We start from the raw sequence: 6,000 nt of genomic DNA on the forward strand, positions 1-6,000 counted from the left end.
TGCCACAAAACAGTTTCTCTGGTTTCCTCCTTTGAATTTCTTGAACCTTTCCGGTTTGTCCTTATTGTCGCCATTAGGACAGTTTACAACAATATGTCCTATCCGGTTACAAGAAAAGCATTTCAAAGGTAGCTTACCTCTGTATTTGCCGGTTCCTTTAGAAAGTTTCCTGGAAAGGAGAGCTTCAAATGCCATTAGAATCTCCTCATCATCCATTTCTCTGCCCTGTCTTGGTTCACCACTGGTGCTAGCTTCTTTTCCTTTTCTGGATGGTACTGCAGAAGCTTTAACAGTTGATTCAGTCTTTTGAACACTGTCATCGAAACTATTTAGCTCATAGGCTGTCAACTTTGGAATGATGGAGTCTAGGGATACCTTAGTCTTGTCTATTGATCTTAGCTCTTGAATATCAGCAACCCTTATTGCATAGACCGGCAATAGGGATCTCAAGACTTTGCTTACCACAGTGGAATCTTCTATTTTACCACCTGCACTCTTGATATCTCCAACAACGGCTTTGATTCTTATTCCATACTGTTGAATGGTCTCACCTACAACCATTTGTATATCTTCAAACTTCCCCCTAAGACTTTCTTCCTTAGCCTGTTTTACATGCTCATCACCGCCATAGATATTTTCAAGAGTATCCCATACCTCTTTGGGATTTACCTTATCCTAAACATCAATAAACTCGATGTCAGATAAACTACTAATTAGGGCTTCCATAACTTGCCCATTCTCCTGCATCTCTCTCTTTTGGTCATCGGTGAGAGTACCGGTAGGAGCAACATAGGCAGTCTCAACATAGCTCCAGTGTTGAACACCCATGCTTCTGATGTATATCTTCATTCTATCTTTCCATATACTGAAATTTTCTCTGTTAAACTTTGGACCTTCCCTCTTCATCATTAGACTGGGATCTTTACCTCAAGCGGTTAAGCTTATAGCACAGAGGACCTGGAGGACGCTCTGATACCAATTGATAACTCAATGATGAACGGATAGTACTAACTCGGTGTGAATCAGTACAGACAAAAATACAATCCTAAACCGGTTTGACAACAGACACTTCAAATGACTAGCAAACAGTGACACCGGTTTGAAACAGAGTGCAACCGGTAAGGCTAAGAATGACTGAGACAAGCATTAACCGGTTACTCACTTAGCTTTTCGCTCAACTCAAGACTACACTACTATTTCACCCTTATGCATAAATAGGTAATCTATCATCAGATCATAATAACAGCTAGTTCAACATATTTTATTGACACGCATAAAACACATAACCATCATATGCTTGACAGACAATAGCAAAGCATCACACATGACACACATATTTTTCACGTGGAAACCCAACTGGGAAAAACCACGGTGGGGATGAATACCCACAAGCTATTTTTGAACTCTTTAGAAGTCCGCTCTGTTAGGAGCCTTGTCCGGTTAGAGACATTACAATAGGTTCTGCTAGGAATCGATCTTGTTAGGGATCACCCGGTTAAGGGATGGCTAGAATACCCGGTTAAGGGTTAAACCCTGTTAAAGGTTACCTTGTTAGAGGATTTCAAGAACTCAATAGCTAAAGGATTTTGAACTCAATAGCTTTGAATTACCCTGTTAAAGGATTTACAGCAAGCCGGTTAAGGCTACCCTGTTAAGGGATTTTCCAACTGCTGAGGTGGTTAGAGATCAACAGGTATTACAATGATCTGGTAACAGCACTCAATGCCAATGCAGATCCGCTCAAGCTCCTCTTCACCTTTTGCACTTACACTCTGCAGGTATCACTTATCTCCTTTTGGTCTGGCAAGAATCACGTATCCCTTCTCTTGGATACACACACACAACTTTTGCCAACAACCTCAGAAAGAGACACAACATTGACCTTATAGGAAAACAGATAGGTTGGTAACATAAACCCTAAACCCTAAACCTGTTAGGTTAAGGAATTCAAACGATTCAATCCTAACCGTTGAGCACACTGCATTAAATGCAGTGGTTCTTGATCCAATCTCAAGACATTTTCCATCATCCATTTCGACTGATTTTATGGCGGTTGATAACCCATCACACGTTATCACCGTTTTACAGACTTCTCACATTCCTGAGGTAGATAGGAACAATCTCCTTCATGCAAGATCCTTCATGCGCACAAGGCTTACGTGGCAACACGATCTGTTCTTTGTTACCATGCCAACTCATCACACAAAGTCACTGGTTGAGCCACACAGGCTTGAAGCACTTAAACCAGAAACCCTAAAGTTGAGACTACCAAACGGTAGTCATACAATACTTCCATGTGCCGGTTCTCATAACTATATGTTGGTTCATCATGAACAAACCCACCACTTCACTTTGGCACAAATGTCGGTTCACAGTGTTCTACCGATTCTCTCATATGTCAGTTCTCACTTCTTCAACATATTGACATCAATGACAACATACAATGTCATTATGTCCTCATACCAGTTCACATAATGCCAACAGTTTATTATATTCCAATAGCCTAAATTTTTATAAAAAATAAATGTATTTTTGCACTTTATTTTCATGAATCCTTGACATTTGAACCCCTTTAGAGTTTATCTTAGGTTTATGACCTTCTTTATATCTTTTGTTTTTAAATTTTGATATTTCTTATCATCCCTTCTTTTATATTAAATTTTATTATTGTTTGGATATGCCCTCATTTGTGTTGCATTGATCTATACTTATTAGGGTTTAAACTACTTCTATATGGTCATTATTTGCCCACCTCCCTTGTGCACTTTTATTGTTAGATCTTTATCGTGGACATATTTCCACATGCCCAACCAGTTTCACTTTTACTATTATATCTTTATCATGGATATATAATGACACCTCTTTTGTGGTTTATGGCAATGAATTAGCTCTTACTTCAACTATGTAATCATTTGATTCATCTAGGGGTTTTGATTTGTGTGATATTGTACCTAGTGAGCATGTTCTTATCCATCTAATTGTATATTTCCTTTTAAATCTATAGATTCTCTTCCACATGCCTATCTCACTACATATTTCCTTGAGGATCCCAATGAGGTTGATCACATGGTCCACCTTTACATGAGGTTACTATTCATTCTCTTTATTTTTTTCTCTCTTGGTATGTTGATGATGATTTTAGTGAGGGGTGTGTTGGTACTCACTCTCGAAATATCAATTTTCACTTGAGTCCTTCTTTTGTGTCTTGACCTTGTTTGTCCCACAATTAATAACTAATCTAAATAATATTTGTGTGGGTTCTCAATTATGAAAATTGATGGTATGATGAAAGAATAAGTATCCGGTAGATTACTGAGAGGAGGGGGGGTGAATCAGTAAATAGAAAAAACTAATACAAACTTTTCCAATCTCAATATCAATCATACAAAGTAAGCTTATCAATGCAATACCACTGTCAAGATAAAAACTCATAAGAAAACCGGTTGACTGTTACAACACCTTAATAGTAAACAACATTAAACTTATAAACATCCAAATGCTTTATCATATGTCAACTGACTTCATTTCTCAATGCTTCTGATTATCATGCCTAATCAGAATAGTTAAGTAGTTAATCAAATCAACCATAAGATCATAACCACAAAAACATTCACCACATGACACAAGTATTTTTGACGTGGAAACCTAAAATAGGTCAAAACCACGGTGAGATGAGACTCACAAGATAACTATCTGAACTCTTATGAAGTTTGCCCTGTTAGGAGCCAAGCCTGTTAAAGCTTTTACAAAAGTCCTGTTAAGAACTGATCTTGTTAAGAATCACTCGGTTAAGGGATTGACTACAAATGTCTTTTTAGAAGCAAGTACCCTGTTAGGAGTAACCTCAGTTGAGGATTTGAAAATCCAATCTAATGGATCACCTTGTTAGAGGATTTGAGAAGAAACCAATCTTGTTAGAGCTTACCCGATTAAGGGATTTCAATTCTGCTGTAATTGTTAGAAAACAACAGGGGTTTGCTTGATCTGCCTGAATAACACTACACTTGCTTGATCAGATCCTTTTTAAGCTCATATCTGCCTTTACTCAAACTGCAGACTCATCATCCAGTTCGACAACCACACATTCAATTGATCTCTGCCAACTCTCTTAACTAAACAATTTCATCGACCTTATAAGCAAATCAATTAGGTTTGTAACACAACAAAAACCTAATTCTCTCATAGAGATTACAAACAAATTCGGTTCAAGTATGACCATTGGATTACCTAGAAATCTCTACACATCAATCAAGAAAACCTTAACCCCTCCTTGATCACCACTTCATCGAACTCAACAACTCATCACACGCTTAGCATTAAATGCAATACACTTTGCTCATTCCCTAGACAAAAACGCGCCAAAACATTTTGAACTTGTCTTCATACAATGATCATACGTGTCACCATCATTACCGCTCATCATTAGATCATAAACCAACTTAACCAATTCAACAACCTTAATCGGTTAGGGTTTAACAAAAACAACTGGTAGGGTTGACTAGTTACATTACATAGATGGGGTTTAACCTTTTACACCGATTACCGATTTAACTCAAAAACTTACATACCAATTTACAATGTCCTTCACATAGCTCTTCCTACCTGTTACAAGACAATATCAACAATATCATTAATATCAACAATATCATTACCGGTTAATTGACATCAATGACAACATAACATATCATTAATGCAATCTTCATGCAAATGCCAACAAAAATTACCTAGAATTGTTGTTTTCTATCATTTCTCCTGTGCTTTTATTGTATTATAATTGCTAAAATTCTAAAAGATGTTTAAGTTCTTAGGTCATAAGTTAAAATATTTAAGTTTGTGCAAATTGTCAAAGTTATTGGTGTTTCCCTACCACAAATACCTTTCTTCCCACCTCTACCTTTCTTTGTTCTTATTGCGATAATAGATTTCGCCTTCCTTGCATGCTTTCTCCCTAAGCCTAAAAGTCTAATTTCCCTTTTTTTTTTTGAACTTTCAAATTTCCCTCTCCTATCATGTCCCTCACTTGAAATCCAACTTTTCCTTTATACCTATTGGCCTATCATACTTTCCCTCCTCGACTACCCTTTCTTTGATTCCCCTATTTTTAATTCATTGATCATTTATAGTATTGTTATCCTTATTTTTTATTATGAAGCAAAAACTGGATAACCCCTATGAATTTTTTTTTGAATTCGTTCTCATTTCTCTAAGGGTTCATTTGTCGAGGCTTTTTATCCCCTTTTAGTCATTGGAAAACTTTGTGGCCATTTCTCGATCTTAGTTTTGTTGGTTAAATTGAAAAATTAACTTAAAACAAATATTTTTGTCTTTTGGTGCAAAGTCGGACTTAAAGTCCAACCTTACACCACCTTTGGGTCTTTTGTGCAAAGTCATGTTTTAACTTTGACATTACATATTTTAGTCTTAAAATGATGCAATTCGGGCTTATGAGTCTGAATTACACCATTTTTTAGTCTTTTTTTTGTAAATTAGACTTATAAGCCCGAAGTGCACATTTATTTTACACAATTTTGCATATTAATTGCTTTTTGAGTTTGAAATTGTTTTGGTTTCTTCCTCTTTTTATCCTTTTTATCTTTCTTTTTGCCCTCATTTGTTTATGATCAAGGGCTTTTCCGGATTTCGGATTTGCAACGAGTTGAAGCCATTATCCTTTTGGGTATGCTTCTCATCATTTTTCCTATTTACTTCAGAGATCTTTTTATTTGACAATGGTGTGTGTCGAGATTAGAACCCATCATACACCGTGTTCTTATTTTTGTTGGTGTATGGTAGGTTTTAACCCCAACGCACACCATTATAAATATCCTTTGCAAAGTTTGTTTTGATATCATTGCAGTGGATGTCAGGCTTGTAATCCCAACATACATCATGCTTTGCATGGTGGATGTTGTGGTTACAAACCTAACATGTATTTTTGTTAGCTCTTGCCTTTCAGTGTATGATGGGGTGATGAACCCGACCTACATCGAAGTCTCACCC

The sequence above is a fragment of the Cryptomeria japonica genome, chromosome 9 (genome assembly GCF_030272615.1).
Source record: "Cryptomeria japonica chromosome 9, Sugi_1.0, whole genome shotgun sequence".
Taxonomy (NCBI): domain Eukaryota; kingdom Viridiplantae; phylum Streptophyta; class Pinopsida; order Cupressales; family Cupressaceae; genus Cryptomeria; species Cryptomeria japonica.